The 13,855-nt window shown below is 38.9% G+C and overlaps 1 protein-coding gene across 1 annotated transcript in view; it reads right to left on the bottom strand.

The window, feature by feature from the left end:
• MYO16 (myosin XVI) overlaps positions 1-13,453 on the bottom strand; it is a 609,548-nt gene extending 596,095 nt beyond the window's left edge. The window contains exon 1 of the mRNA XM_010384748.2: positions 13,119-13,453. The gene's annotated coding sequence lies outside the window, so the exon portion shown is untranslated. The remainder of the gene's footprint in view (positions 1-13,118) is intronic.
• Between the last annotated feature and the right edge of the window lie 402 nt (positions 13,454-13,855).

The following is a 13,855-nucleotide window of genomic DNA, read 5'->3' as shown; positions in this document are numbered from 1 at the left end:
GGCCCAGGGGCATGAGAGCACTCCCACCATCTTCCCTTTTTCTGAATCCCCCTTTGACTTTGCACCCATTTCTAGCCCTTTCTCCCCAGTGCAAAGCCTGCATCCCCAGTTGTGTGTGATACAGAATAAGAAGAAGGGGTGGGCAGATCAGGGAGAAAGCACAGGAGGAGGCCATGAGAAGAATGAGGAGGAACCTTCCAGGGACCCCATAGCTTCCTGGGCTGGCCTGCAGAGAGGCTTGAGTTGTGGGCCAGTGAGAGGTGCTGAACCTGCCTATGGAACATAAGGCAGTGAGGAAAAGAGATTGTGAAGAGTGTTGCTGGGGTCACACATTGGGTCTTCAATGTCCTTCAAGAAATAAAGATTTAAAAAATTTTTTTTACATTGAGTTTGGTTACAAGGATATACTTTCAAAAATATCATCATGGGGTATCTCACACCTGTAATCCCTGCACTTTGGGAGGCTGAAGTGGGTGGATCACCTGAGATCGGGAGTTTGGGACCAGCCTGGCCAACATGGTGAAACCCCGTCTCTACTAAAAGCACAAAAAATTAGCCTGGCGTGGTGGTGCATGCCTGTAATTCTAGCTGCTCAGGAGGCTGAGGCAGGAGAATCACTTTAACCCAGGAGGTGGAGGTTGCAGTAAGCTGAGATTGTGCCACCATACTCCAGCCTGGGCAACAGAGCAAGACTCTGTCTCAAAAAAAAAAAAAAAATCATTTGTGGGTAAGTGGGTTCAGATATTTGTTTCTGCATAGATATATATTTATTTATGTGTGTGTATATGTATGTATGTGTGTATTTATTATGTTTAACAAATAGATAGCATTTATGAAAAATACTATGGAAGTCAGGAATAGGTTAAGATGAAAGAGAAGAACAGGAATAGTGTAATTTAGCTGTGGGGGTGCACGGGAGGGTTCCAGCTAGATCTGATGAGAAAGCTTTAAGACGAGGTGTGCACGATGAATCAGCACTAGTTGGGCAAGGCTCCTGGGCGGAGTGTGCAGCATGGGTCACTCGTATATAATGGCAAATTATTAGCAGAGGAACCAAGAAAACACCCACATAGCTACAGGGGAGCAGGGCAAAGGCAGAAGCCATGTCACCAAGAGCTACAAAGGCTGGATAACAGGCCCCTGATGCATGAAGTAAAGGTCACATTTAGATGCAGCCCTAGGTCTATGTGCACAACTAAAATGATCGTGTGAAGCTTCCAAAACAGTGACAGAAACTAAAATCAGAGTTCCCAGAAATCTGCAAAACTGAAAGTGATAATTATCGATCGTTAGAATTACAAAGTGCTGTGGGAAAGAGATCCCGACTAGCTGAGAAAATCAAGGGAAGCTTGATGATGTTTACACTGCTTATTTTTAAAATGGGCAGTTTTTAGACATGCTGAGATTGAGCTGAGGGAGAGCACTGTAAGATCAGAGAACAGGAACAAGAGAGAAGAGAGGGGTGAAACCCTAAGAGAACAACCAGTAGTTAAGGTTTAGCAGAAGCCTGGCAGCTGGAAGGACTGTAGAGGGTGACAAGGTACGTAGCTCCCTGGTGTTATTGGCTGGCTTTGGAGAAAATGTGAGCACACTGAGTTCAGTCCCAAAAAGTTCCACAAGAGGCAGTGGAGGTGTGGGGGTTCCATTCTTTCTATACCAATGCTACCCCTCTAAGAGTCTGGGAGCAAGTACATGTATTAGTTTGTTATTTACTGTATTAGTTTATTTTCCTGCTGCTATGAAGACATACCCAAGACTTGGTAATTTATAAAGGAAAGAGGTTTAATTGACACACAGTTGTGCATGGCTAGGGAGCCCTCAGGAAATGTACAATGATGGCAGAAGGAAAAGGAAACATGTCCTTCTTCATATGGCACAAGAGAAGTGCTAAGAGAAGCAGGAAAAGCCCCTTATAAAACCATCAGATCTCATAACTCACTCACTATCATGAGAAACGCATAGGGGAACCACCCCCATGATCTAGTCACCTCCCACATGGCCCCTTCCCCAACACGTAGGGATTACAATCCAGGTTACAATTCAAGATAAGATTTGGGTGAGGACACAAAGCCAGACCACATGATTCCACTCCTGGCTCCGCCCAAATCTCATATTTCTCATGTTTCAAAACACAATTATGCTTTCCCAACAGCTCCCCAAAGTCTAAATTCTTTCCAGCATTAACCCAAAAGTCCAAGTCCAAAGTCTCATGCAAGACATGGCAAGTCCCTCCCTCCTATGAGCCTGTAAAACCAAAAGCAAGTTAGTTACTTCCTAGATACCATGCGGATACAGGCATTGGGTAAGTACACCAGTTCCAATGGAAAAAGTTGGCCAAAACAAAGGGGCTAGAGCCCCCATGAAAGTCTAAAGTCCAACAGGGCAATCATTAAACTTTAAAGTTCTAAAACAATCTCCTTTGACTCCATGTCTCACATCAAGTTCACACTAACACAAGAGGTAGGCTTCCAAGGCCTTGGGCTGTTCCACCCCTGTGGCTTTGCAGGGTACAGCTCCTTCCACCCCTTCACCTCCCTGTTTTCATGGGCTGGCATTGTATGTTGCTTTTTCAGGTGTACAGTGCAAGCTGTCAGTGGATCTACCATTCTGGGGTCTGGAGGATGGCAGCCCTCTTCTCATAGCTCCCCTAGGTAGTGCTCCAATGGGGACTCTGTGTGGGGACTCCAACCCCGTATTTCCCTTCCACACTGCCCTAGCAGAGGGTCTCCATGAGGGCTCCACCCCTGCAGGAGACTTCTACCTGGATATCCAGACGTTTCCATACATCCTCTGAAATCTAGGTGGAGGTTCCCAAACCTCAATTCTTGACTTCTCTGTGCCCAGAGGACCAATATCATGTGGAAGCTGTCAAGGCTTGAGACTTCCACCCTCTAAAACAATGGCCCAAACTGTACCTTGGTCTTTACCCATGGCTGGAGCTGAAGCAGCTGAGACACCTGCTGCCATGTCCTGAGACTGCACAGAGTAAGGGGACCCTGGGGCTGACCCTGAAAGCCATTTTTCCCTCCTAGGCCTCTGGGTCTGTAATGAGAGGGGCTGAGAAGGTCTCTGACATGACTTGGAGACAAATTCCCCATTGTCTTGGTGATTAACATTTGACTCCTCATTACCTATGCAAATTTATGCAGAAGACTTGAATTTCTCTCCAGAAAATTGATTTTTCTTTTCTATCACATCATTACACTGCAAATTTTCCAAACTTTTATGCTTTGCTTCCCTTTTAAACATAAGTGCCAATTTCAGATAATCTCTCTCAAGTTTTAAGTTCCACAGATCTCTAGGGCAGAGGAAAAATGCCATCAGTCTCCTTGCTAAAGCATAGCAAGTATGACCTTTACTCCAGTTCTCAAGAAGTTCCTCATCTCCATCATGAGACTACCTCAGCTTGGACTTCATTTTCCATATCACTATCAGAATTTTAGTCAGAACGATTCAGCTAGTCTCTAGGAAGTTCCAAACTTTTCCACATTTTCCAGTATTTTTCTGAGCCCTCCCAACTGTTTCAATCTTTGCCTGTTACCCAGTTCCAAAGTCACTTCCACATTTTCAGGTATCTTTATAGCAGTGCCCCACTACCCTGGTACTAATTTACTGTATTAGTTCATTTTCACAATATATGAAGAAATACCCCATACTGGGAAATTTATAAAGGAAAGAAGTTTAATTGACTCACAGTTCTGCATGACTGGGGAGGCCTCAGGAAACTTACCATCATGGCAGAAGGGGAAGCAAACAAGTCCTTCTTCACATGATGGCATGTGAGAAAAGTGCAAAGTGAAGGAGAAATAGCTCCTTATAAAACCATCAATCTCATGAAAACTCACCCACTATCACGAGAACAGCATGGGGGAACCACCCCCGTGATCCAATCACTTCCCACGTGGACCCTCACCCAACCTTCCCACGTGGACCTTCATCCAAATTACAATTTGGATTTCAATTCAAGAGGAGATTTGGGTGGGGACACAGAGGCAGACCATTTCAGTACCCTACAACATTGCAGGATACTTGGACATTGGAAGGGATTTTTTTTTTTCACATGGAGCAAATCAGATATTGGGTATTCCTGTAAGATAAACAAAGATAGATTTACTAAGATGGGCTCCTTAAAAGCAGAGGTAATTACATTTTTGGCACTCATGGCTATACTTAGCTTTCAAATATAGTTCTTTCACAGGAGTCTATATTATGTCTAAGAGTCAATCCTTTAAGAAATGATCATATAAAACTGAACAAGCATATAACTGTGATACAGGACTATGATAAAGGATACAACGGCTTTGCTTATTATCAGAACCCATTGCCACTACCAGATATGGTTTGTTTCCCATGGAACACCCACTGATAATTCCTGAAAAAGTAGAAATATTTACACATGGATAGAATATTTCAAAAGTGGATCATCCTGCTGGGGCATTCCAAATTCATTCATCCATCTAGACAACCACCAATCCATCCATCCATCTATGCATCCAGCCATTTATTCAATAATATAGTACCCATTACCATGAACTGTGCAGAGGTATACAAGTGGAAAAACAGACATTGTACTTGCCCTCTAAGGCTGACAACATAGTGAGGAAAACAGAAACACAGTTGCAACTAAGTTGGTAAGTGCTTATTTAAAATCCTTCCATAAAACAAAAATCAGCTAAAGGAATATTCATCAAAATCAGAAAAAGTAAGCATTACACCAACATTTATGATAGAAAAGTTCAGAATCCAGGACCTGAACTTATATATTAAAGATAACTTTAATAATTCAAAATAATTTAATATTTTATATTTAATAATTTAATAATTCAAAATAATTCAAGTCAACTTCAATGTTAATATTTGAGCTAGTATTGTCAAGAATTTCTCCACTAGCATCTCAACTTTGGTTTGATCATTCTGCTAGTTCTTTTGTGCTATCACCATTGCAATAAATGGCCACATTCACTCACTGTGATTTTCGTCTATACTTCTCTAAATATTACTTCATTTCCTTGGTCTTACTACAGCATTCTTTTTTCAAATATTACAAGTCAGTATTTTAGTCCTTGCCTGGCTTTCCCAAAAGGAAGTTTCAGATTTAGTTCCTTGGTGCAGGGGTGTCTTTTTCACCAAAATATCCTAGTATGCCTCATTAGGTTATACACAGTATAGGCACTGATATGGTCTGGCTCTGTATCCCCACCCAAATCTCATCTTAAATTGCAATCCAAATTGCAATTCCCACTGTTGGGGGAGGGACCTCATGGGGGGTGATTAAACGTGAGGGTAGTTCCTCCATGCTGTTCTCGTAAGAGTGAGTGAGTTCTTATGAAATCTGATAGTTTTAGACAGGTCTCTTCCTCCTTTGCTTTGCATTTCTCTTGCCTGCTGCCTTGTGAAGAATGACGGATTTGCTTCCCCTTCCGCCATGATTGTAAGTTTCCTGAGGCCTCCCCAGCCAAGCAGAACTGTGAGTCAATTAAATCTTACTTTATATATTACCTGGTCTCAGCTATTTATTTGTAGCAGTGTAATAGTAGACTAATACAGGCACTCAATATATTTATTGCATGTATTTGTTATTGGTCTAGGATCACTAGTGTTTAAGAAAAAAAAAGATTTGGAAAAGAGTAATATATTAAGGCTTGACTCAGAGACAGGAAAATAGCATAAGCGTATGTGTCAGCTGTAACAGGATGGTTTATTGTTTATTTTGTTCATTTAACCTGGTACAATCATAGCCACCAAACTGCTAAATATAGCAAAATATAGATAGTGCTATAAGTGACAGAATAAGCCATTCAAATGAACTCAGAGTAAGAGAAAATTAATAAGTTCATCCAAAGAAGTTAATCACATGAACTGAAAGCAAAAAAATTAGCTTAAATTTAAAATGTAAAGACAATGACCTATCCAAACATCAAACATTATCATTAGATAATATAAATATTATTTCAAAGTTTTGACATCTAAAATCATAAAAAACCAAAGTTGTATATGAAATTGATGAATTACATATTTCAGATTAAGTCCATGAATTTTTTCCCGCCTTTGGTTAAATTTAGAAATAAGCAATAACTAATTTTAGAGCCAATTAACAATTCAGAACACATGCACTATCTCTATTAGGAAAAGTGGTCAACTTAATGCCTCCAAGATGGATCAAAACATTGTAAGATGATGTCAATGTGTCCAGGATTTTCCTCATTAGCAAAACTGGCTGTTCCCTCTGTCCCTTTATCCCCAACACAATCATGACACACATCAAATCTAATTCTCAGTTGGTTTTTAGGTGAGATATGTGTTTCATGATATCTCAAAATATTCCCTTGGAATATATTTTTTAAAACAAAGAGCAAATCCTTTATAATTCATTTTAGATTTTGAGTCAAAATATTCACTTATTACATACTTTTCAATAGGCTCATTATTTCACTTTCAAACCGCATACTGCTTAATCAGAGCTTAAATGGAAACTGGACATTTTTCCAGGTTCTTTCTCCAGAAATGTTCCCTCAATTTAGGATATGCTTTTCCATATCTATTCCACTACTTCATAGCAAGTGTTGTATTTTCTCTAGCTTTGCTTCTAAATTCAGTAGAAATTTTTTAGTCAATGAGAGAAAACTGCAGGATTAGAGATGGAAAATGGATTCCATTGGTGGTAGTTTAAAAATGAAGATTCTTCTACAAATATCGAACTATTTTCTGAAGTGAAAATATTCCTCAGTATTGTCCAGAAAATTGCAGGACCAAACCACTCACTTCCAATGTAGCCTTTATTTAATATTTCAAAGTCAAGACAGATTGATTTCTCAAAGGCAAGGCCCAAGCCATAGTTGCAACATAACATGTGAATTTTTCCCCATATTTGGTTATATTTTAATGTTTTCATTTATTAGTGACATATTCTATGACTGTGTTGGTTTTCAAAACATTCCCTTGGAAGAAGAAATTAAATTACTGTCAAAACACTTCAAAACTCCTACCAATATCTTAAGAATCTACACATTCTTTTAAAATCACAATTATATAGAAAATGACTAGCAAAGAGTGCATCAGAAAGGCAAGAGTTGAGGAAAGGAAAAATAGCCTATAAAGAACCAAAGGTGCAAGAGGTCTACATCTTATGAAAACTGATGAAACGTTGTATGCCTGTGTGGGTGGTGCCTCCGTTCAGTCAGGGGCCTAAAAGAGAATGCCTGAGGCCACATGGCTTAAATCACACACATGTACTTCTCAGAGTTGTGAGGCTGGAAAGTCTGGGATGAAGGCACTGGCAGGCCTGGTGTCCAGTGATGGAATTCTTCCTTGGCTGTTTTTTTATCATATCCTCACATAACAATGAGAGAGAAAAAAAAACTCTAGTATGTCTTCTTATAAGGGCACGAATCTCATCATGATGGCCCCACCATTATGACTTCCTCACCTCCCAATGGCCCAGCCTCCTAATGTGACCACACTGGGGGTTTCAGTTCAACATATGAATTTGGTTGAGTCACAAACATTCAGTCGACAGCAGGTTGAAAGAATCGAGAGCACCAATTTCAAAGTCACACTCTCCCAATTTGAGAGGCCTGAGGAGATGTTGTGGGCTCCTGAACGTCTTGGTAAACTGCCTCCAGACAACATAAAGGTCACATAACCAAACACTCAGCGGTGTTCACCCACTGCCTACCTTGCCTGATTCTAAATACAAGGACTAGAAATATGAAGGACTAGGCTCAGGGTGGGATTGGAGGTTGGGACAAAGGTCTGGGATGCAGGTGAATGTGCATAGCCTCTGGGTCCCTAGGATTATCTTATAACTTCTCTGGACACAGCCTCCTCATATACACTGCATGGAAGAATTTAGAATCATCTTGACACTTAAAAAAAAATTACTATGTTGTCATATTTAAAAAGAAATAAACTGTCTAGGCCACAATCTGAGTTTCAGATGATCATATAATTTATAGTTCTTTAAGTAGAGAATAATTAATTTGGTTTTCCCCTTTGTTTCCTCGGCATATAATTTTTATATAAATATATATATGTGATTTAAAATTATGTTCCTTCTCATTTTTTTAAATATCTGTTGGCATGGCACCTATTGAAAGTTAAATAATCACTCTGCTGGTGGTGTACAGTTAAAATAAATAACAGGAAATTCTCTAACAGGTTTTGGGAAGCTCTCTAATTTTCCACTTTCTCACAACACAGTCCAAATTCTTCAAATACGAGATGTTACTTTTAAAAGCTTAAAATTCAGTTGCGGTGCTCCATGGGACACACATCTGCAAAGGGAAACGATGCATTGAATGAAGCACACGGTCACAGTGATCTCTGTCCACCTTGCAAAAATGTGGTCCCTTTGTAAGGCTTTTATCTGGGTCAAAACACCCTACCTGCTGAGTTCAAAGCCACACAAGAAGCCCTCAAGTATAAAGGACCTGGGATTACTTTTTTCTCTCTCTCTTCATATTTCTTTCTGTAAAATTTAAAAAAAAATCTTCATGAGGAAAAGTGGCATAAAAATAAGCCCATTTTCAATAAGATCTGCTGGAAAATATAAAGTTGAAGAAGCTTCTTTACTTTTAAAACACCATAGTAAAATAAATAAATGGTTAGCATTTAAGGCAAGACTGTTATCACTAACAGGTCTGTTATGGGATACATCTACTAAATTTTGCAAAAGCAACCATAAAATGAAGAAAAGATAGTGTTCTTGTTCATACCATGGTTGCTAAGTTTCAAAGTATTTTCACTTCAAAGTGCTAGAATTTCTAAGAGAAAGTGAAATAGTTCAGTCATGACACTAGCTCTAGGGTATGGTTTCCCCACCATTTACCTTTTGTTTTCTAGTTTTGCTTCTCTCCTAGGGAACTATTTTTATATGTAGTAAATTCTACAGTAGTAAAAATTTCTAAAGATGATTGATGGAACCTAAAGTCTTCTGAATGTATAAGGGTCAACAGTAGCAGCGTTAATAAATACAATGTTAACAAAGGAAAGTTATTGTCTTCTTACAAGGTACTGGACACTATGCTAAGCACCTTTGATGCACTGTGTTATTTCAATGCTCACAGCTTTATGCAGTAGGTAAAATGTTATAATTACCCACATTTCATACAAGAAGGCTGCAGCTTAGAGAGAAGTTCAGCAAATTAAGCAATGCCAATGATCAGTAAATATCAGAGCCAAAGTGCAAACGCAGTTTTGTCTGACATAATCAGAAACTCTTGAACAATCTTTGTTGATCAATTTTCACCTACCCTTACACTCTCTCAGGGCAATGTTGGCAAAAGTTTTGCATCGGAATCAGAGTCCAAGAAAATGTAATCTTAAAAAGTCAAGGATTAGGGTAAACAGGAGTAATTAGAGAAGTACTGCTGACTTTTTTCAGCTGAATAATTGTGTTTGTACAAATAAGTCCTGGGGGTGTGTCTAAAAATACAATGGATGACTGTGCAAATGGATGGCCAAATTACTGGACATAGAATTGAAGAAAATTTTCCTAAACTCTGCATAAAGTCTGCTATGCTCACAAGTGGCCTTTGTGAATGGATTTTCTGTTGTTTACTTTTCTTTCCATGCCTGTACAAGGGTACAAAGAAAGGACCTCATTTCATGTCCGAACTCTCTCAACCCAAAACTGGGAAAGCATGTGAGTTTTGTGAGACAAACAGAAAATTATAGTAATTGGTGGAGGAGTAATTTAGAGCCAAAAGGAAACATAAAAATTTTTAGCTCCCTAGGAATTCCCAGAAACCTCCCAGTGGGCATTTGATTTTTTGTATGCATTTGGGATAGCTCTACTTCCTCACTGATTCCAAATTCCAAACATATGGATGGAGTGCTATGATCCAGACACTCTTCTATGTGGTACATATCTTCTTAGCTATAAGCAGACTGTGACCTATGACTGGTACTTGAATTACAAAGTAACAGCCGAGAGTGAACACAATCCTTGTTTTTCCAAGGTATTTACGAAAAAGAATACCTACAGAAGCAGAAACAAACCACAAGTAATTTTGTTCAGCCTTCCAGTTGTTCATACACATGGATTTCTTGCACTCGATTTCAATCAAAGCAGTTTTATGTTCCAATGAATAAAAATGGTGCAAGAGGAGATCATACCTATCTTTGCAAATCACATAGGAATTCAACACATACTTATTCACTGCTGCCTATTTCATCATTGATACCATGTTTCTCTATGAAGTAGCGAGTCCAGTAACAGAAAGTGGACACTCTCAACTCGCAATTGTCAGTAGCAGCAAAAAAACAAAAAACAAAAAAAAACAAAAAGTCTCAACCTATCGCTTGAATAACAACCTTTAAAAATATTGTCCTACCATGGAAAGACAATTCACTTTTGGTTTGTTATATGAATTTGAGGTTTCATTCTTAAAAATATGGAAATAAACATGCACACGTATGTTTATTGTGGCACTATTCACAATAGCAAAGACTTGGAATCAACCCAAATGTCCATCTGTGACAGACTGCATTAAGAAAATGTGGCACATATACACCATGGAATACTATGCAGCCATAAAAAAGGATGAGTTTGTGTCCTTTGTAGGGACATGGATGCAGCTGGAAATGAGTTTGTGTCCTTTGTAGGGACATGGATGCAGCTGGAAACCATCATTCTTAGCAAACTATCACAAGAACAGAAAACCAAACACCGCACGTTCTCACTCATAGGTGGGAACTGAACAATGAGATCACTTGGACTCGGGAAGGGGAACATCACACACCGGGGCCTATCATGGGGAGGGGGGAGGGGGGAGGGATTGCACTGGGAGTTATACCTGATGTAAATGATGAGTTGATGGGTGCTGACGAGTTGATGGGTGCAGCACACCAACATGGCACAAGTATACATATGTAACAAACCTGCACGTTGTGCACATGAACCCTAGAACTTAAAGTATAATAAAAAATAAATAAAATAAAATCTTCCAGATCACTTAATACAAATAAGAATTTTACTATTTCTGTATTAGAGGTGAGAAGTTTAGTGTTGTCTCTCTGTCTGTCTGTCTGTCTCTCTCTCTCTATCACTCCAGTGTTTTTTTTGTGGAAAGCCATACGCAAATTACTACCACTAGAGTGTCAGCAACTTGAAGGCAGGAATCAGATGTGCTGTGTGATTCATTCTGTGCCCTGTTGCACAATCTCTGGCTCATGGCAAGTGCTGAATAAATATTTGCAGAATAAACACATGAAAGTAATGCTGATGCTGATCTCTGCCCCCTTTCCCATATGTCTCACTAAAGCAGCTATCTCCTAGGTGCTGGTGATTCACCTTTTCAGTACTAATGGTATTTTCAGCAGTGAAGCAGTCATGGATAGGGAATGGTGGACTATTCAACAGGATAATTATTCTAAGGCAACTTCTCACTTGCAATAAGGGCTGGTAAAGAAGGAAAAGTTATCTTTTCTATTATGTATCCCTGTTTATAAACACAAACATAGAGTTACAAGATTATAAATAATATGAATTGGTTTTCTATCTTGAAACCATCCCAAAGATATAGAAGACCTTACGATGGTTATGAAACACAACCTAATGTTCTTTACCTTGACTATGACTGCATGAAACCGCCAGTAATCACACATCAGCAACTTTGTATGTTTCAAACTGATCAAAAGCAAGTCATGGCTGATCAAGATTGGAAAGTAGAGGGGAATGGCAGGGCAAGAGAGGGCAGAAGAACTACCAATTGCATTTTATAAAATGAGTTGAGAAATACTGTCTATAGCTGATAGAACAATAAATACAGGCTTCAGGGTTTTGAAGTTACCAAGGTGACTGACAGTAGAAAAACTAAAAGTTACATGTATATATTAAACACAATGGGGTGATAGGAGATGGAGAGTGGTGTAGGATGAGCTGAATCCCTATCCATAATAGCAGGATATCAATAAGACAATATCTAAAAAAAATAAAAATTGCAGACTTGCCATATTATTTAGGAATCTGGAGGTAAATCTCTCCAAATCTAAAGACATAAATAGTTAAATGTTTTCCTCTGGGGTGCAAAACTAGGTAAGAATAGTTATGGGGCAAAGAGATTGTAGGTTTTCCTCATGAACCTTCAGTATCATTTGGTTTATTTTAACCATGTGTAGTTATCACTTTGCTATAAATATATATCTTAAGAGAGTAACAAAAGTGTCTAACACATGAGTTTGTTGTAAGCATGTAGTGAAATAATGCATATAAAGAACTAATATCTGAATAAAGGAAGCATTCATACCTGATGGCTATTATTTTTTAACTTACAAAATTTGTATTGATGCATAATAGATGTATGTAGTTTCAGGGTACATGTGATAATTTAATACATTCATTTAATTTTTACAAACCAAATCACTGTACTTGGGATCCATCAATTTAAGTATTTGTCTTTTCTCTATGCTAGAAATATTTGAATTATTCTCTTCTTTTTTGAAACATACAGATTATTGTAACCTTAGTCACCCTGCTGATCAAACACTAGGTTTTATTTCTTCTATCAAATGGTAGCGATTGCTTTGTAAAAAAATATTGTCAAGGCTGAAAAATTCAGACAAACCAGATACACTGTTTCTACCAAAAGCACGTTATGCTTTGTGAAAATATGATATATGCAAAACACATCACATACTGTAAAACAAAGGTGTCAGTTTTAATTGTATGACACATACCATACACGCATTTAAAATGTATGTGTATGTACTCTTGAATAAGAAAAAAATACTATTTTCTATTATGAGCTTCAATCTTAAATTGTACACAAGATTTTGCTAAAACATTTCTACCTGAGAAAATCACTTTTTTGTCTGTTTTTCAAAACTTTTCAATATTTCCTCTTCATTCACGAAGACTTTCAGAATTGGGACTTTTTTTAGCTTTAATTAGAGTTAAAATTTTAAAGAGAATGATTGAATTAGACTGAGCTGAATCTAGCTATCAGAAAGCAAAAACAAAAACCAAAGCAAAGAAAAAGGTTTTGACACTGACATATGCACATTTTAAGGTTAAAACAAGGGAACTTAAATTCACTTGCGGAAAATGCAGAGTTAATTCTGCATGGATTTCTCCTGTTCTTCTAAAAGGAAGAGTGAACCAGAGCTGACCCACTTACCACAATGTGGATGAGAGGCTCCAACCAGAAGGAAAATACAACCTTTGGAAATCTCTCCTCTGCTTTCACTGAAAGTCTCTGAGCCCAGTTCTGGTCCACGCTCAGAGTCTGACACATCCCTCCCCCGTCCCCACCTCTCAACACACACAGCTGATGAGGCCGATTCCTGTAGATCGACTTTAAAAGCAAAAAAGTCATTCCAGAAAACACATCAGCTCAGGCTGACTCAAAGGCAGCCCCAAATTCAGCCCACAGCGGTTGGCTGCTGTCCTTTTATGACTGGAGAGCTGGAGTGCAGCTCTTTAATTAACAGGGAAGCCTTAGCCTGCTCAAGGTAAAAAAAAAAAAAAAAAGACTTAATTTCTGAATTTGCATTGAACTCTGACATGTGCACTCCTTTTTATCTGTAAAACCACTCAAAGTCGCCACCGCAATGAACGTTAAAATCCATACAATAAAAAAAGTTACAGGTTTACACAGAAGGACTGGCGTTGAAGTGCGGCAGACAGAAGAGGAGGGTGAAGATCAGCAGTGTTATTTATTGGAGGGATCAGAGGCTGCGTAGGGCCAAGTCCTTGCTTTCTGTCAAAACACTCCCAGCAGGTGGAGAAGGGGCTGAGGGTCTACTGATTAGAGAGCCAAGAAGGGAGTTGAGCATCTGCAGGGGAGCGGCTGCCTGGGGTATTAGAGACCGGATTAGCCTTCCGCTAAAAGAACGGAACTACCTTCACTGAGCT

Source organism: Rhinopithecus roxellana, chromosome 18 (genome assembly GCF_007565055.1).
Source record: "Rhinopithecus roxellana isolate Shanxi Qingling chromosome 18, ASM756505v1, whole genome shotgun sequence".
In the NCBI taxonomy this organism is placed as follows: domain Eukaryota; kingdom Metazoa; phylum Chordata; class Mammalia; order Primates; family Cercopithecidae; genus Rhinopithecus; species Rhinopithecus roxellana.
The sequence above is the reverse complement of the archived record's forward strand: the minus strand, read 5'-3'. Positions and strand labels throughout refer to the sequence as shown.